Consider the following 21,031-nt stretch of genomic DNA (forward strand, 5'->3'; position numbering starts at 1 on the left):
CTGCTTAGTTTATCAAATGCTTTCCGGAAATCCACAAAGGTACTAAACAGTTTCATTTCATGTTGCAGGACCTGTGTAGTAATTCCATGGATAACAAAAATTACATCTATAGTTGAACTGCCTGGTCGGAATCCAATTGGTTATCAATTAAGTTTTCCTCGTCTTCTGAGCATTTCAGTAATATAAGCGACTTGTTAATATTAGACCTTTTCAACATCTCTCGACACCGACTAATCACACCTACAGTTTACAGGTAAAATGGAAGGGTCGCCTCAAAGACAAAAAACCATTATGATTATCTTTGCGTACCATATTGGATTGGCGGTTTTATACTGTTTTCACTATATAGTTTAAGAAAATATATCAACCAAATAAATAAATAAATATATGTATGGTGACCGTTTGCGGCCATTTATTTCACCTTTTCGCGTTTTCGTGACTTCTCTTTTCCCCTTGCAAACGCGAAATTTGGAATTCGAGAAATCGAGAAAGCAAAATCTAGAAATTGAGAAATCGGGAAATCGAGAAATCGAGAAATCAAGCCTGAAAGCAAAAACGCCAAAACACGAAAGAGAAAACACGAAAACGCGAAATGAATTCTCGATTTTTGGGTTTTTGCTTTCTCTAATTCTGATTTCCCAATTTCTTGATTTCTCGATTTCCCGGTTTCTCAATTTCTAGCTTTCGCTTTGTCGATTTCTGGATTTCCCCGAAATAACGAAAAGGAGAAACGTCCGCATCCGTCTATCATACATATGTCTCTGTCATATAATATTCTTATTTCGTATGTATTTGCACGACATTTCATGTTGAATTGATAAAATAAATATTCCAATCATTCTGAATCCTAACCCATTTTCTCTTCACTTTTGTGATTATGTGCGTCTTTCACCAAATACTTGCCGCATGCAAATAACGATTTAATTTGTTGGTGTAAAATCTTTTAAATTTTTTTTTCAAAAATGAAAAAGAATACTGGACCGTCCGTCCGTATCACACTTGTGAACACGAACAACTTGGTATTTTCCCATCGATCTTCACCTTAGTTGTTGTATTTCTAGAGGGATACTAACATATTGATTTTTTAGGTCGAAGGAAAATATCACGTTTTTTTTGTTGTTTTTTTCTCTTATCAACGACGGTTTTCTCCGCTTCAAGATATCTTGTTCGAGTTAAAGTTTTTCCTTAATGAATTTGGAAAAAAATATACTTGACCCCACGTTTCAATGTGACAACATTTGAGTAGTGATTGGTGAATGCAGAATTCAAGTGGAACACCAAATTGGTGAATTGAAATGATACAAAGTATATATTGAGTATACATTATGAAGGCGTCCAAGGTCAAAAACTAACAGACATGTGCCGCCTTTGTCAACCGAAATAATCAATTAAATATCAACTACAATAAAACATGGTTTGTTCTTTTCGTTTTTCCAAATTTAACCTGGACAGCTAAAAGCACAACGCCTAAGAGATGGAATGTGACTTAAAGCCTATCATTTTCTTTATAATAAATTGAAAAAAAAACATGTCATTTGTGAGACGACCCTTCATATTTTACCTGTCGTAGTCGTTCTCAACTGTAGGTGTCGAGAGATGTTGAAAAGGTCTATTATAGACGTAAATAGTTTAGATAAGACACTTACTAATATAATAGGTCTATCAATAGTTGTTTGAGTCCGTTAAATCACCACTTTTCGGAACTGCAATAACAAGTCCTTCTGTCCAGAGTTCAAGAAAAAATCCCATTTTCAAATACATTATGAAATAGTGTTTTTAAGATTTCAGAATCTAAAAAGTCAACGTGGGATTCACTTATTTGTATATTATTTAGTAAGTCTAATACTTCGTTGCAGATATCTGGTGTGCTGTCCCCAAGAATAGTTTCAAAATGGTTAAACAGTACATCATTGTCTATACTATACAGCGTGATTTAGTCTAAGGTTTTATGGTTGACCAAAATTGCTTAGGGTCCGTTTTGGCAGTTGCACATAATTCAATTCCTTTCCTACGCTTTAACCTTGCCCTGGCTTGTCGTTTTTCAATAAAAGCGTAACTGGCTTTCAGACCTAAAAAAATGGAAATTCAACTTGTCTAAAATTTTATTTCAAGAGTTATTTTAAATACCTCTATAATAGACCTGTTTGTAAACAAAACGTGCAATCTTAAATATTCTTTAAAATTATATTATTTTCATAATTTGTGTACTGTTTCGAAAGTTCTTATAAACACACATATGTTTTGCAATTTTAAATGTTTCCGATAGACATTCCAGTTTGTTTACTTTGAGGGTTTCCTATCGTCGAGTTGCAAGTTGCGAGTTAAGAAAGTCGAGTTGCGAGTTATAAAAGTCGAGTTGCGAGTTAAGGAAGTCGAGTTGCGAGTTGCAAAAGTCGAGTTGCGAGTTACAAAAGTCGAGTTGCGAGTTAGGAAAGTCGAGTTGCGAGTTACAAAAGTCGAGTTGCGAGTTACGAAAGTCGAGTTGCGAGTTAAAAAAGTCGAGTTGCGAGTTACGAAAGTCGAGTTGCGAGTTACAAAAGTCGATTTGCGAGTTACAAAAGTCGAGTTGCGAGTTACAAAAGTCGAGTTGCGAGTTACAAAAGTCGAGTTGCGATTTACAAAAGTCGAGTTGCGAGTTAGGAAAGTCGAGTTGCGAGTAACGAAAGTCGAGTTGCGAGTTACAACAGTCGAGTTGCGAGTTAAAAAAATATTGGGATTTTGACAAATTTTACGATCCCGATATCGGGATTCGGGTTAAGGGGTAAAAATCGGGATGATACCGCGAAAATCGGGATAGTTGGCAGGTCTGCATCACAAGTCATTAAACAAAGATATGTGTGTAGACTATCGCTAAATAACGAACGGCCAATGCGTTTGAAGATGAGGATTTGCAGCAAACAAATAGAACTTAATGATTTAGAAGATAATAAAAAAAAAACGAATCTATGTTTACTTTTCGTATTCAATCCATCATTTTAAACACGTCGAACATGCGCAGATTTATTTTCATATCTGCATATATCATTCGATCACCTGTAAAAAGCGATCGATCTAAGCATTTACACTTGAAAAAAAGATCGATTCAAATAAGATTGATCTTTATAAAACTACATCGATATCTGGAAGTAGACTTTTTAAGACCGATTGAAGATCGATCTTTTCCGTTTTCATTATTCCATCCATCGTTTTGAAAAACGTGTGTTTTTGCCGCCAAACATAGGTAGTAATTTCCATGCAATCGTGAGAGATATGTACAATAAAAGTGAATTATGTGCTAAAATAGACAATGTGTTTACTTCTAATTTTTATTCCCAAATTGGAGTAAACTAAGGGGATATTTTGAATCCCAACCTTTTCAAGATTTTTATAAATGAATTTTACCGGATGCATTTAATCAAGGATTTGTATAGTTACTATATCCTTGATTCATCCATACACATACATTATATATATACATTTCATTACAAGTTGTCCAGCATGTACAAATATGATCTGTAGGGAGATATTTTTCAAGGAGATATTCTTCAGTATTTTTGCTAATTTTTCATATCTCTCAAATGAGTGTTGTGTATATTTGAGAATGTGTCTGTACATGGATATTTAGGGAACTACATGTGTATATTATTACAAGTCTAGATGTTAAACGAAATGTAAATGAATATATGTTACTTAACAATGATAATTGTAATGATTTATAGTTCAGGTCCTCTCTTGAATTAAATATATGTGACTTATTTAGAATAATATTTCGTTTCAACGTATAAAATATGGCAGTGACTGTTTTGTCGACTCCCTTCGGGGCTATTTAACCAGCTCCAGCAGAAAAGCGATTTATACAGAGTTTTGCTATTTTGCCGGTTTTAATTAAGTTAAAAATAACTTATAATTGACAATATCAAACATGTGAACACTATATAACTCAAGTTTATACCTAAGTGACTCAGTTTAATAAGTTACCAAATACTTTAAAAAAAATACTTATGAAATCACGATGTAGCAATAATCATTTTATACTTTCCAATTAAATCTTGCCTGTAAAATGGCGCAAATGCAGTTTTTACAATAGTATCTTTGACAGCTACATTTATAAAATAAAGAATAAAAACGGGGAATGAGTCAAAGAGACAGCAACCAAATCAAAATATACAATTCAACCAAAGGTCATTGGGTCTACAACACAGCGAAAAATCACACACCTAGCGGGAGCCCTGAGCAGGCCCCGAAACACAATATTAGATAGATAAAGAATAGAGACGCCATTCTATGCTGCTAAATATAAAGATGAACTATAATTAAAACATATACAAGAGCAACAAAGGCTAAAGGTTCCTGACATAGGTCAGACACAAAAAATGCGGCGGGTTTAAACTGGTTTTATTCATCCCCATCATATATAATTTTCACATCCTCATGTTTGAGTGTCACTGACAAACAATAAATTTTGCGGTCCCTAACGAATCGGTATTGCCCGGCTCTGCAGCTGCCCCAAAAAGCCCACTTTAAACGAAATCTGCAGAGGGGTGTTTTACATATATGTACTATAGTTTAGTTGCTATCTCCCTTTAAGTTTAATACAACGGTGCTATGTATGAAATTTTAAAATAATTAAACTGCAAGCCATCTGTTGTATTTCAAAAGGCTATCTGCTTCTTCAGAAAATACTATACGTAGTTATTATCTAGTCCATTTTATTTTTACCAAGAGACTCAGATAAAGTCCAAACCACAAAAATAATCAACAACACTATGTACAATTCTATAAGCAATCATCATTCCAAAAGGTTATACAGTTATACCAAAAATTAAAATATTTTAGTTCCACATTTTTACGCAACACGACTTTTGTAACTCGCAACTCGACTTTCTTAACTCGCAACTCGACTTTTGTAACTCGCAACTCGACTTTCTTAACTCGCAACTCGACTTTTGTAACTCGAAACTCGACGTTCTTAACTCGCAACTCGACTTTCTTAACTCGCAACTCGACTTTCTTAACTCGCAACTCGACTTTTGTAACTCGCAACTCGACTTTCGTAACTCGCAACTCGACTTTTGTAACTCGCAACTCGACTTTCTTAACTCGCAACTCGACTTTCGTAACTCGCAACTCGACTTTTGTAACTCGCAACTCGACTTTCGTAACTCGCAACTCGACATTTGTAACTCGCAACTCGACTTTTGTAACTCGCTACTCGACTTTCGTAACTCGCAACTCATTTTTCTTAACTCGCAACTCGATACTCGACAACAAGTGAATCTCGTTTACTTTAAATACTAGACAAATATCATTTTTTTTCTGAATTGGAAAACCATATTTATCAATAAAGATTAGACAGTACTTCACACATGAAGGTTCAACTCATGTTACGTAGTGGACATTTTGATGCGTTTCCACAGTGTAGATACTATTCTGTACGCTATCCGGAAGTCGCAATTTTCGAAGCGAGGATTTCAAACTGGCTAACAGAACGGTTTTGTTTTGGTGCTTTTTCTCATCATTTGTTTACTCCTATATCTATAAAGTGCTTTGCACATCTTAAATGTATGTATAACATCATAAATATGAGTAACTGTAACAAAAACATGCAGTAGAATATAGAATATTCGCGTGCATCATACCAACTTCATAGAAAAAAGTGAAATCGATTGACAATTTTGCTCTCGTAGTACAAAGTAAATAATCTTTTATTGCAAATATTTGCATCAGTTTACAGTAAAAATATATACTGTTTCAATATTCCTACGGTATTTAAGTAGAATGTTCGTATTTCAAATAAAAAAAATATGCTTTCCTTGAGGATCCCAAAATAAATTACTATACGATCAGTCTAAAACTGACTGTATTCTAGTAGCGATTTCAGATTTTTTGTCTGTATGACCAGTCGTGATTTTGAAGAAAAAACAACAACAAATGGAAGTTTTTAACGACCTTGACTGAAAACCAACGGCAATTTGAAGGTATATACGTGTCTTTGTGATATTATGATTGTGTCCATGGAACTATAACGTGTAATTTCTTTCATCAGACAATACAAATATATTTCTGATGATTTTTGTAGACGGCAAAATAATTTTTGTTCCGTCAGTCTTACTTAAAATCAAATGCCTCAAAAGCAATACATGATTCGCTTGTGGACTAAGTATTAGTGTGTCGTTGCAGTTATCTGTTTAACTATTACATTTTTAAAGACTATTTACACCGTCTACCGTTGACCAATTGGTGATTACATACATCAAGCCTGTCTCTTTTAAAATTACAAAAAAAAAAAAATAGATAGAGAAAGCTTTGTTTAAAAACTTTAGGTATTGAGGAAAGAATTAACGAAATTATACCCCGCCACTTCTATAGTCCATGTTTTGGAAAAAAATAAACCACCAGAAAAACTAAATTATAGGTGCACAGGGGCATCATTTAATAACGAATATGAGAAAGTTTTATTAATACTAGTATATGGTAAGTTTTTGAAAGTTGCGTATAGTAAACGGGTACCACCCAATAAGGTAGTGGAAAAGTCCATATCATGGAAATAAAAAACTGATGATTTTTTAATAGATTAAAAATGGAGCAATTTTAGAAAAGTTTAACAATTGGTTTTGGAGGTCACGGTTGAAAATACCTGATGGGTGCCCCCATTTAATGCAATGTTCAAGTCCGTATCTTATATAAAGAGACCCCATAAAATATTTTTAACAAGAATGTGTCCATAGTACACGGATGCCCCACTCGCACTATCATTTTACATGTTCACTGGACCGTAAAATTGGGGTCAATACTTTAATTTGGCATTACAATTAGAAAGACCATATCAGAGGTAACATGTGTAGTAAGTTTCAAGTTGATTGGAATTCAACTTCATCAAAAACTACCTTGACCAAAAACTTTAACCTGAGCTTCACACTATTTTTTTCTTTGTTCAGTGGATCATGAAATTGGGGTCAATACTTTAATTTGACATTAAAATTAGAAAGATCATATCATAGGGAACATGTGTACTAAGTTTCAAATTGATTGGACTTCAACTTCATCAAAAACTACCTCGACCAAAAATTTTAACCTGAAGCCGGACGAACGAACGGACGAACGGACAAACGGACGAACGGACGAAAGGAGGCACAGACCAGAAAACATAATGCCCCTCTACTATCGTAGGTGGGGCATAATAAAATAAGAAATACATTCCTTTTTTTTATATAAATAAGGCCGTTAATTTTCTCGTTTGAATTGTTTTACATTGTCATTTCGGGGCTTTGTGGTATTGGCTTTGCTTATTGTTGAAGGCCATACGGTGACCTATATTTGTTAATATCTGTGTCATTTTGATCTCTTGTGGACGGTTGTCTCATTGGCAATCATACTGCATCTTCTTTTTTTTATTTTTTTATTTTTATGATACGGAATCCGAGAGAAAAATAATTAACAGTTATACCAGTGACGGATTCAAGAAAATTGGGATCCAGCGGTTTGAAACTCTTTTTTTTAACTTTCAAATGCATTTGTATGGGTACATATATTTGGAATCCTCTTTTCTCCTGGATTGGACCCCCTCTCCATTTAAAAATGTCTGGAAAACCCAATGTATATTAAGTGGTTTATGAGGAGATGCGCTTGCAAAATCGGCGAAACATGTTGTACCGGTCCAACGGAAGAACGGAAAGACGGACTTCATTATCACTATAAACCATCGCTTTACAAAGTGGTGTACAATTGAGTGTGAAAGAGACAGAACTACATCCAAAACAAAGTGAAGGAACTGTGATCAATTATAGGCTACAGTACGGCCTCGAATGTTTGTAAATTCATGCATTTTTATATAGTAACAATTAAATCTGTGTGTTTGTACAATTTTAAGAATAACGGAGGACATTTCTGAAACTTCTATAAACAAACAAACCTTCTTCTCATTTCAGCCACATTCAAACATCCTTATACTTAATGTAGTAAGTCGAGTACACCCTATCAAGCTAAAACATGTTTGAAAAGTTTACAGGATGTGAATTTATTAAAATATATTTGTGTTATTTAGAAAAATGCCATCTTCTAAAGTATCGTAAATAACTTTGAAATCACTACTAGAATACAGTGAAATAAAGACTGATCATATAGTAACAAAATATACAAGCGAGACTGATCGTACAGTGAGAAATTCAAACAAGTGTAATTTTCTTATTTCTGGCTTCAGAGATATGGCTGAAACTAGTCTTTTACCACCACTTAAAATATACTTTATTTAGTAAATTAAGTCTGGATTTTACGTTAATTTGTACAGTAAGAGTGCAAAAAGATTGTTTTTAGGTTCACCAACTGATTTTCCTTAGCGATGCACTTGAAAATCTCTTAATTAAGGCAAAGATACGAATAATGAATGTGGTAAATTTAATTATAAACCATTTGTGAGTATCGATGTCAGCTGAATCAATCATTAAGCAATGTACAGATGAACACCTTACCGTTTAATATAGTATATTCGACAAATTTAAAATGTGATCCAAAAAGTTCTCGCTTCGAAAATCGCGACTTCCGGAAAGCGTACAGAATAGTATCTACACTGTGGTTTCGTAGTGGACAAAACCATTTCGTAGTGGACAAAAAGTTTCGTAGTTGACATCAACCCTATTATATGTTAATAAAAACATAATAAAAATTACATGAAACTAACCCTTGTTATTTGTTTTGCACGAATATAATTGAAAACAGATTTAAAAAAGACTGCATGGTAGTGGTAGTGTCCACTACGAAACGTTTTTCTCCCATACTTGTTTCGTAGGGGACCGTTTCGTAAGGGACGTATTCGCATGTTTTATTTTTTTCCCACAATCCCTATATTGCAATAGTAACAAGACTAATTGTATTTATCACAGCATTTATCAAGCTGTGCACTGATATTTTTTTCATAATTTTAAAACCAGTTACTGAAGGAGATTTGACCCGTTTCGTAGTGGACATAATCAAAAATACGGTATAACTCTGGTCCATTTGATGTGCTCAATTTTTCTTACCAACAATTTAATTGCCGTTATAAAGGCATCACTTCTTTTGTAAGACCCTTATGATCATATCTCTTGAAAACAAAAATTCTTCTGAAATTAAAAATACTATATTGAAAGCTGTTTATTAAAATATCTTGGCTCTGAACATACTTTTGAATTATTAAAGAACTTATGTAAAGTAAAAAAAACCCATTTATTTATTCATATCCAAGCGGTCTAGGGACATGCCATTTTGGTTGTTTAGGACCATTCAGGAGTCAATATCTTATCAATCCCTCTAAAAATAAACTGTTTCTTTGCTTAAAAATTTTAAATCTAATTCAATGTACTGACTGCATAAAAAAATACTTTCAAAGATCAAACACATTTTTTTTAAAGTGGCTGGGACAAGAAAATACGTTTTTATTGAAAAACGCCCTAATATTTATCGGATGACGCAGAAAAGTGTTCCGAAATTTATGAAAGTTCTCTCGTTCTATAGCGCACTTTTCATCAAACCATTCATTATTTTTACAAATGTTATTCTCATTTTGGACAGGGCCGTAACTACATTGAGGCAAATGAGGCAAATGCCTCGTGCTGGAAAATAATAAAAAAAAAACGACGATGATGAAAAAAAAGATTGTCTTCATATCAAATTGCTTTCACGGAAAGGGTCTTGCAAGAAGCAAGTTCTCTTCACTCCCTGATGTCGCTCCTGTATTTATTCCGTGATCCATGTTTCCATTGATTTTCAGAGTTGATGGTCTATTGTTTGTACTTCTGTGTGTTATTTTATTGTTCTACTTTATGACTATAGTCTGGGTTCTGATTTTCATTTGTAAACTCGTGCAATGTTGCATGTCCACCGTTGTCCAGATATTGTGCTGGAAAATATTTTGAGAATATGCTTTGCGATGCTACTGGACACAGAAAAAAATTGTCGTCTTTGCATGGATGAGGGTTTGGATGGGGTTAAATGAAGATTAGGGTGTGGAAATGAAATGTTTACAGCATAACAGACCCCCCCCCCCCAACCAGACCCTCATGATTAATTGAATTTGATACCAAAGAACACAAAACGGCCGTTTTTGTATATAAAACCACAGGCCTTGGGCATATGGTACAGTTATATTTTTTTCGTTGATTAAGATAAGGTTCCACTAAAGTCAAAATATAGGACACTTCATAAACATCTAAACTTTGCCTGTATTTTTCAACCTATAATGAATAAAGTCAGAAACTATGAAAACATATGTTCATTAAAACATACTTTATATATACACACTGTGTAAATTGTAAATAAACTTGAAATTGTTATGTTGTGGCCAAACCGGTTCTTGGAGTGAACACTAAATTTTCAAAAAAATCTGCAGGCCTGCAAGACGACTTAATTTGCTTAAAATTGGTATGGACGAATACTATTACATGTAATGCAGGGCAAGCCATTGTTGATTTTTTATAAAATGTATTGATTTTCGAGTTTCAGTTAATTTCATGTATCTAAGTGAACGAATATGGAAGGTACAATACAGAAATTGGACAAATATGCCATTAAAACATATGTATGTGACAAATCAGCATTAGCTTGCCCTGCATTACATGTTACAGTATTCATCCATACCAATTTTAAGCAAATTAAGTCGTCTTGCAGGCCTGCAGATTTTTTTGAAAATTTAGTGTTCACCCCAAGAACCGGTTTGGCCACAACATAAAATTTTCAAGTTTATTTACAATTTACACTGTGTGTATATGTAAAGTATGTTTAAATGAACATATGTTTTCATAGTTTCTGACTTTATTCATTATAGGTTGAAAAATACAGGCAAAGTTTAGATGTTTATGAAGTGTCCTATATTTTGACTTTAGTGGAACCTTAATATCACTTTTGTGCATGTCTCATCTAGTTTCAAGTGATTTAAATTACTCAGAGAAAATACCTATTTTTTCTTAGTATTGATTGTAAAATTAAGGTTACAGGGACATTTTATTGGACATCTTAGATCGTTTCGGATTTTTTACCTGCAACTCAAAACAAAAGTCCATATATCATTTTAAAGGAAATTAAATGTATTTTCCATTCATATCAGTTAACAGGTGTTAAAAAAATGAGATATAGTAGAATTTTGTTTGATAAAAAGCCTCTGAATTATTCTTTGTGTTATGTTGTCCATCGGGACATTTTATTGGACACGGGAAAAATGACGATGTTTTTAAAATTGACCGCAGTTACATATTGATGACTTCAGATAGCTTCTTCGGGACATGTATAATTTTTCTGATATTATTAAAATCCATGTTCGTCCGTTATATCTTATGAAATTGAAGACAGAAAAAATACGGGTTGAGCAGCTAGTTGGGACAATTTTTCTCTTTTTTATTTAAACTCTTTTCACCATATTCCTTCTCTTACAGTTTAAAACGTCTGTTACTTCATTTAAAGTTAAATGTATACAAAACAATTGTAAAATTTTTAACGAATCACATAAAACAAAATTGTAACAGTGGGACACCCTTGAAATGACGTTAAGGCATCGAAATGAGCACAGTTTTTGATTAAAAATAGACAAAGCACAAAATCATCATTGTTATTGATTTCTGTAATGTATTTCCTTTCGAATGATATGCATAACATGGATATTTATTGTATAGGTTAAGAGCTTGACTTGAATTTGAATAACCCGCCTTCTAACCCATATTTCCAAAGTGACACCAATATCGTGCGCAACCGTGTGTGAGGAGTCGATAAAAATGCTGTAATGATTTTTTGTTAGAGTATTTCCATGTAATCTAGCCCAATTTCAAAAGAAAACCTTATGCATTTCTCCTTTCTGTCACTTTAAAAAGAAGACATGGAAGCCCCGTACATTGTACCATGTGTAAGGTCAAAGAATATTTTTAACCCTCACTATATTATTTTGTGCGCACAATAAGTTTTAGTCAAGTATTCATATTGGCTCGTTGCTGTTGAAGACCTATTGGTGGCATATGGCTGTTGTTTGGTCGGGCATCTCTTTGACATATTCTCCACTTCAAATCTCAATGTTATTTGGTCGAGTTGTAGTCTCTTTGACCCCACTTCAATTCTCAATGATCTCAATTTTATATTCCTTTTCTCTATTATGCAACATTTTTTTGAAAATCGTCATCGTCGTTTCGAAGACAGTTATACTTGTGCGTCAGTGTATGGAGCTCTCTGGAACTGTATATCACAAAGGGAATTTAAGCCTAGCCCCAATCTAAAATGAATCTTAATTCTGTAATGCTCTACTGGCAATTTCGGTCATGTCTCATTTACAATATATGAGATTTTGATGATTTTCGCTGTTTACAGTTTTAATCTACAGTTGTTCCAAAAAAATACACAAACATGGTTTAAAACTCGTCTTTAAGGATGTCTGCTTGTCATGTTTTGGTATCTTTGTGTCGGATTTTCGGAATCCTCTGGTTTTATCCATTTGAATGCCTGAAAAAAAATCCCCATGAACCCCCATTTTTCTTTTTATAAATCTTTTACATGTATAAGTAAAAGTCTTATAAAATTTTATTTATTTTTTAATAGTATTTGAGAACTTTAACTGGTCAATGATAAAGCTATGAAAAGTCAAGAGAGAACATTTTCCCACCAAAATTCAAATGGCTTAATTCAAAACAAGCACATTGACCCTATCAGAGACATATACTATAATGTATTATATGTCTCTGACCCTATACATATTTTTTGCTCTTTTGATTCCTCAATTTATTCCCTTTCAATACATACTAGTTTTATGAAAAGTTATTTATTTTGAAACTGAGCAGCAAACATCTTTAAAAGGCAATTACATCTATACTATAAAGTGGACTGATCAATAGACACCAAATGAAAAATGAAAAGCTTACCTCGTTATTTCAGATAAACAAATTGCATGACATAAAGCAAGCAAATAACGGACAGAAATTCATACAACAAATCCTTGTATAAAACATAAAAAAATAGAAAATTCTCATCAGATTAACATCCTTATGTCTTGCCTCTCTTACATTTGATATACATAAAACTATAACTGCTTCAATTCTAATATTTTATTCTGGTCGAAAGACGTCTCATTTGCAAGCATACCACATCGCCTCCTTTTTTCGGTTAAAGCAAGTATACATAGTAATCTTTATATTATATCATAGATTTGTACACCCGTCTTTTATTTAATCCAACGAGTCAAACCTTCTTCCAACCGACCTATACTCTGTTCTTTAGTGTTATTACACCACCGTTGTTAAGGTTAGAGGGAGGATTGAGCACTCTCAAACATATTCAACCCCTCTGCAAACTGTACAGGTCTGTTCCAAGTCGAGAGCCTACAATTGTGGTTTTCAGAGGCGGGTTTAGGGGAGGTCCAGAAGCCCCCTTTTGAGGAAATATTTTGTTGTTATATAAGAGAACTACAGAAGCATGACGAGAGCGGGCCCCCCCCCCCCCCCCATTAGGCAGTCAGTGGGCCCAACTTATGAACATTTCTGGATCCGCCACTGGTTTTGATTGTTGCTGTCTCTCGCATTTCATGTTTTTTTTATGATTATTGAAACATGCGTCACTGATGAGTCTTATGTAGACTAAACGCGCGTCTGGCGTACTAAAATATAATTCTGGTACCTTTGATAAATATTTACACCACTGGGTCGATGCCACTGCTGGTGGACGTTTCTTCCTCGAGGGAAAAACCACTGGCCCAGTAGTCAGCACTTCGGTTGTTGACATGAATATCAATTATGTGGTCATTTAAAAAAATTTACTGTTAACAAAACTTTGAATTGTTGAAATACTCGGGCTTTTCTACCTCAGGCATAGATTACCTTAATTAGCTGTATTTGGCACAACTTTTTGGAATTTTGGATCCTCAATGCTCTTCAACTTTGTACTTAGGCTTATTTAACTATTTTGATATGAGCGTCACTGATGAGACTTATGTAGATGAAACGCGCGTCTGGCGTACTAAATTATAATCCTGGTACTTTTGATAACTATTGAAACATGAATAAGGCTCTTCTTTTAATTGTATTAGTCAAACATGATCTAACTATATGGTAGAGGTTTTGCTCATTATTGAAGGCATTATAGTTACATGAAACTATTCACACCATTGTCCTTTGGAATTATTGGTAATTTTCTCACAACCTTATCAAATCTCCATATTCTTCTATCTCTTTTTAACTATAGCAAGAAGAATAAAAATCCGACATGTTTAGTCAAATTGGTTTTTTTTAAAAACATTATTATCCTTCTCAGGAAAACAAGAGAGCACATGCTGAAATGCCTGCTTTAAAAATAAGATTCATAATTTATTTTATGCCGATGGTTTATCTGAACATGACCCAAAACTAAGAAAGACACATTACACTCATTACAACACCAAATATAGTTGACATACAAGAAACATACCAAATCAAAATTACATCGATATTGATAAAAGAACAAAGAAAATGAGGAAATCTGCCAGATATGTACACCTTACAATCTTTCTATAATAACCAAAACTGGCTGCAAAATGTTTTTAAAATTATCAATACAGGGGCAGCAACCCAAAAACAAGATGCCCGATTAGTCTGAAAATTTCAGGGGCAGATAGATGTTGACCTAATGAACAATTAAATCCTATTAGATTTGCTCTAAATGCTTTGGTTTCAGAGATATGAGCCAAAAACTGCATTTTACCCTATGTACTATTTTTAGCCATGTCAGCTATCTTGGATCACAGACTGTGTCATCAAACACATTTTTTAAACTAGATACCCTAATGATGATTGTGGACAAGTTTGGTTAAATTCCTCCCTGCAGTTTCAGAGAAGATCTTTGTAAAATATAACAAAAGTTTACGAAAAATGGTCTATTAAGGGCAATAACTCATTGAGGGTTAACTGACCATTTTGGTCATGTTGACTTATTTGTAGATCTTAATTTGATGAACATTATTGCTGTTTACAGTTAATCTCTATCTATAATAATATTCAAGATAACCAAAAGGGCAAATTTTTCTTAAAATTACTAATTCAGGGGCAGCAACCCAACAATGGGTTGTCCTATTCATCTGAAAGTTTCATGGCAGATAGACGGGACACATTTTAAACTAGATACCCCAATGATAATTGTGGCCAAGTATGGTTTAATTTGGCCCTGTTGATTTCGAGAAGATTTTTGTAAAAGTCAATGAAGGACAACAGACACCAAGTGATATGACAAGCTCACTTAGTCCTTCGGGCCAGGTGAGCTTAAAAAGTTTCACCTTGATCAATGAGTTTGAGGTCAGGTGAACCCTGCCTGAAGAACATATAGACATTGCAATGACCCACAAATCAAAAACTATCACCCAACATTGACAGACAGAAACTTCCAAACATGGCATCTGTCTGTATCAATGGTATGAATTCTCCTAGCCTATCAATTTCTGAAATATATTTAGCTTAATACAAGTAGCTTCTATTGCTGCCAGATTCATGTCTTGCATTCTGAAGTTTTCGTGGCATGCGAGACAAAAACATTTTTAATAACAGTGATAAACAAGAGAAATTCACCAATTTTTTAAATACTGATAGGAAATTTAATTGTTAAAAGAGACATTCAAAATCACAATATTGCAAAATTAAAGACACTTTTACACAGTATACAGAGATGATTTATTTTTATCTCAAAACATCTAAAATCGAAAGAATTTTACTTCCATTTAAACATTCAAACTTTAAGGAAATTTAAGAATTCAAAATATGTTTACTTTTTACACCACCCTTAATGTTAATGGTCTAGAACTCTGTTTACAATTTTGCTTCCATATTATTTTTTGTTATTTTTATTTTTCTACATTTTTTTTTTTTTTTTTTTTACAGAGCTCTAGATAATAAACATATTGGATGTCTAAGAATAAGAATATTGCAAATTTAAGACACTGTTTTAGTTTAATATATGGGGAAGATATGTTTTGTCTCCAATATCTAATATTGAAAGAATTCTACTTCTGATTAAACATGTAAACTTTAAAGCCACTTTCAATACATAAGAAAAATGTACAGCTGGCCAATCAATATAATATAACTAATGAAAAGAAAACTTATCAAACACAAATCATTCACAATAATATATGTTGTATTTAATTTCATAAAAATATTTGGGGTGGGGTTGCCCGGTGTGAATTTTGAAGCATACTCACTATTTAAACCATCCTTAATGTTTATTATCTAGAACTCTGTTTACAATTTTGTTTTCATATTATTTTTTGTTATTTTTATTTTTCTACATTTTTTTTTTTTTTTTTTTTACAGAGCTCTAGATAATAAACATATTGGATGTCTTAGGGTAAAGCTATAAGCAAAGACATTCAAAATAAGAATATTTCAAATTTAAGACACTGTTTTAGTTTAATATATGGGGAAGATAGGTTTTGTCTCCAATGTCTAATATTAAATAAATTCTACTTCCGATTAAACATTTAAACTTTAAAGCCATTTTCAATACATAAGAAAAATGTACAGCTTACCAATCAATATAATATAACTAATGAAAAGAAAACTTATCAAACACAAATCATTCACAATAATATATGTTGTATTTAATTTCATAAAAATATTTGGGGTGGGGTTGCCCGGTGTGAATTTTGAAGCATACTCACTATTTACACCATCCTTAATGTTTATTATCTAGAACTCTGTTTACAATTTTGTTTTCATATTATTTTTTGTCATTTTTTTTTTACAGAGTTCTAGGTAATAAAAATATTAGATGTCTAAGGTTCAAGGTATAAGCAAGGATACGAATATTGCTTTATGACACTATTAGGGTACAATAAATAGAGAAGAATAGGTTTTGTCTCCAAATATCTAAATTCAAAAGAATTGTACGTCTTATTAAACATTCTCAATTATAAGTTTTAAATTTCATAAATATATTGGTGAAAAAAAAAGAAAATTTTAAATATGCCCACCTTTTTACACCACCCTTACTGTTTATGATCTAAAACTCTGTTTCAATTTTGTTTTCATGTTATTTTTCACATGTTTTTTAACAGAGATCTATATAATAAAAATATTATATGTCTAAGGTAAGACACATCAACGCAAGCCATGTGTTTTGGTTGAAGACAAATTTACATGTTGCAATATTTGTTTCTTCTCTCTCCCCACTCATCATTAATAGTGTTCTCCCTCTCCCTCTCTGACCTTCTATATCTTTCTCTCTCTCCCGCTGACCATATACTATTATGAAAATTCATTCATATATTTTAATTGACAAGAATATAAGTCTTGGACATGTTGATTGTTTTTCTATGCTGTTAATATGTTAAAGTTTGTTCTATGTTCATCAGTTGAGTCAGCTCTAACCTCTAAGTTGGTGATAAGGTAGCTGCTATGTTGATTGCTTCTGTTATTTTCAGTATTTTTCTAATACCTTTAGTCTACAAGTTAAATTTTCTCTTTCCTTATTCCATGTGTCTCTGTTATTCTCATATTGTATAACCTTGAGATGTTTCAATGACCATCAGTTGAGACTGTCAGAGACCTAACCTCTGTATATATTGGTGATTATTTCTCTTCTTAATTTCAGAGTGTTGCTAGTTTCCTTTTCCCTTTACTCTTATGATTTAATCTGTCTCTTTCTGTTTTTCTTTCTTTCTTGTAAGTTCATCAGTTCCTCCTCACTACAAACAACAATTTAATTAGTTAATTCAATTGGATAATACAAATTTAAAAGGAGAATGGATACATAACTTGAATCTTGAGAAAAAAAGTTTTACAGCAATCATGATCAGTACAGTACTGTTCAAGTTGACCATAGGGTTCATATTTCATAGCTGAAAACACTGCTGCAACTATCTGTTATGATGAAGAACAACAAAAGTACATTTACTTAATCAACTGGTTATTTTCCAGTACATCATATTCACAAGTTGAACAAGTCAAACAACTAGTCAATACGTGAGGCTGGCGTACATACTAAATTTAGTCCTGGTATCTATGATGAGTTTATTTATAAGCAGCTCTTGTCTTATTGGCACTATGAAAGATATATTAGCTTACTTCAACATCATTTGGTCTCGGGTAGAGAGTCGTCTCATCAGCATCCATACTACATCATCTTATTTTTATTAGAACATTGTGACATCAGATGGACGGATAATTAATTCCATAAGGAAGTTAAAGAGTACCAACCTTGTATGAGGTGAGATCCTGCTCTTTTGTTTTACTTCTATCAAATGCTGGTTATCAACCATGTACAAAGTAAGGTTCAGTGCTATATTATACTCCCATCAGTTCACAGTGCTATATTATACTCCCATCAGTTCACAGTGCTATATTATACTCAGTTTATTTTGCTGGTTTGAACTTGTAGCACAATTTGTTGTACATCTGAAAAATTGAAAATATTTCATAGTTTTGGGGATGATTTGCATGAACAGTATTTATATATACTTTATACCTTTGAGAATTTTACTGTTCTTTGTAATAGTGAGAATACCTTTATAAAACTGATCAATTTGAGCTCATAATTTGGTCCAAATACATGTGACAATTACCCAGAAAAACATTTCTATCAATTTGTTAAAATTACCAGACATGTGGCAGATTTACAAGATATTACTAGGAATTTTGGAATAGACTTGAATTAAATATTGGAAAGCATATACTGAATTCTATGGTAGTGCTGTAAAATTGTTTTATTTCTGTATTTATTCAGGTATTATGGATAATTGATCACAATCAAACCACTGGATTTCTGTTTATGTAAACACTTACCATTAATTACTCAGAATATTGTCCATTCTAATCTCTTAAGATATTCAATGCTGCATCAATCTGAAGAACAAAATGGCATTTGATTAAAGTGATCATTATCAAAGACAGAATCAATATCTGAGCAGGAAAAGATTATTTGTTGCCATTTTTTGCTCGATTGAATAATATGAAAATGCTGAACCTCAGAAAAAAGTTTTTAGGTAAAAGTTGTTGCTTGGCAATCCTTGTCTCTGTATGAAATAATTAACTTATTTTCTACCCCTTTTCAACATTGATAAATAACTTTTATTTTTCAATAAACAGTGTGTGTTTAAATTAATGTGTTTATACCTAGATTATATAAACTTATGCTCCAAAGTCCTAGGATTTTCTTTAGAACAAGTTGTGGAACAGGAAATCTGAAGTCATCAAGCAAATAATCCTCCATTCATGATCTCTGCCAGCTTAAATTTCACATATTTCTCTTTTCAGGAAGAATATGAACAATTAATCTGGAATAAAATATTTCACCTTATATGAATGGCATGTCTGAACAATTAATTGAAATAATCTTGAAGTGTAACTGTTCAAATTAGCTTTTTGTAGTGTTTTTTTTTTAATTCTATAGCTTTTTGTAGTGTTTTTTTCAATTCTATAAGAAATTTAAGAGATCATCAAACTAATTGATTTGATGTGGTCATTGAAGTAAAGTTGTCTTAATTGGCAAATTCAAACCACATCTCATATTTTCATAATTGAGATGGTATTTGTTTTATACATTTCTGTTGTCTATGTTATTTCTCTCCATCAGTGTTATTATTCTCATTGATTAAAGAATTCCTTCAAATTTGGCCATGGTCTACAACTTGCAGTTAGATGAAAGCTTACAGCTTACACTCAAAGTTATTACTTTTTGTGTTACTACGAATATTTTTTCATGATTTGATAAATCATTTCTCCTTGTTTGCATTCAATAAGTTTTTTTAAGTTTGTAAAATAAAATTCATGTGAATCTTGCAAATTTAAAAAAAAAAAATCGATGTGACCCAAAAAAACAACTGTTGTCTTATGTCTTACAATTAACTCAGATAAAATAAATAGATTTCATAAACAGGACAATAAAAAGTCAAAAAGCATTTATCAGAAGTAATATATGGTGTATCTTTGCTTCCCGTTGAACCAATTATAAAATTCAACAATACAAAAATATATTTTCAAGCATTATATATATAACTAAAACAAGAACATCATAAAATAAATCCAGACTAACAAGTTTGACCCTTGAAATTCAAAATTCATATTCAGTTAAAATAACACACTATTTACAGACTATTTATTAATACCTTAGTTTTTTCTCAAGAATGTTTTCTCATCAGAATATAAAATGGAGAGCTGCAAATCTGATCAGCTATGTGTTCTAGATACTTCATTGTAAAAGGAATCTGTCTGTCTTCTAAATACTTCGTGCAACTTAGGAACATCTGTCTTCACTATAGAGCATTATGTAGGAACATATCTTCTCTATAGCACATTATGTAGGAGCATTTATTCTTTATAGTACATAAATGTTATTATACAAGTCCTTTATTTTATTTTAATAGCTATACTTATAGCATAAGTGTGCCAGTTGTCTGACTGTTCATGCAATTAATCCACCAATCTCATAGAAAACTTCAATTTGAGCTTTTAGTATTACTCAGTCTTTCATCTCTTTTAGATATCATTGAACACTTTTGTTGGATAATTCTTTATATAAAAAAGTCAGTTTCTTCAAGGCAATATTCTATTGTACTCCATTGCCATTGAAGACTGAATATATACATCTCATATAAACACAGTTCCAAAGTTTCACAATAATCATTTTTACAAACTATACTGTGCACTATACATAATAATAAACAATTGAATATGCCTACTTTTAATTAAAACCACCCTCAATGTTTATTATCTAGAACTCTGTTTACAATTTTGTTTTCATATCATTTTTGTTATTTTTTTATTTTCACATATTTTTTTTTATTTTTTTTTACAGAGCTCTTGATAATAAAAATATCAGATTTTTAATATTATAGGTTTAAATTAAGTCATTCAAAATCAAATTATTGCCTAATTTTAAGACAATGTTAGCATTATTTTTGGAAAAGATAGATGTTTCTTCAAATAACTAAAATTAAAAGAATAGCACTTCCAAATAAATATTCCAACTTTAAAACAATTTTTCAATACCAGTCAAAATGTAAAGCTGACAAAATAAGTCCATATATACTAATGAAAGAAAAAACCTGTTCAGCACAAAGAGTTCACCAATAACTTATAAGTTGTAATCA

The 21,031-nt window shown here is 32.3% G+C and overlaps 1 long non-coding RNA gene across 1 annotated transcript; it reads right to left on the reverse strand.

The window, feature by feature from the left end:
- Positions 1 to 15,863: 15,863 nt before the first annotated feature.
- On the reverse strand, positions 15,864 to 20,553 carry LOC134683359 (uncharacterized). The gene is made up of 5 exons (XR_010101008.1): positions 20,048 to 20,553; positions 19,056 to 19,216; positions 18,726 to 18,785; positions 18,141 to 18,338; positions 15,864 to 17,629 (listed from the first exon to the last, which is right to left on the reverse strand). It is a non-coding gene; the product is annotated as an uncharacterized LOC134683359 (long non-coding RNA).
- Positions 20,554 to 21,031: the final 478 nt, after the last annotated feature.

Source organism: Mytilus trossulus, chromosome 9 (genome assembly GCF_036588685.1).
Source record: "Mytilus trossulus isolate FHL-02 chromosome 9, PNRI_Mtr1.1.1.hap1, whole genome shotgun sequence".
In the NCBI taxonomy this organism is placed as follows: domain Eukaryota; kingdom Metazoa; phylum Mollusca; class Bivalvia; order Mytilida; family Mytilidae; genus Mytilus; species Mytilus trossulus.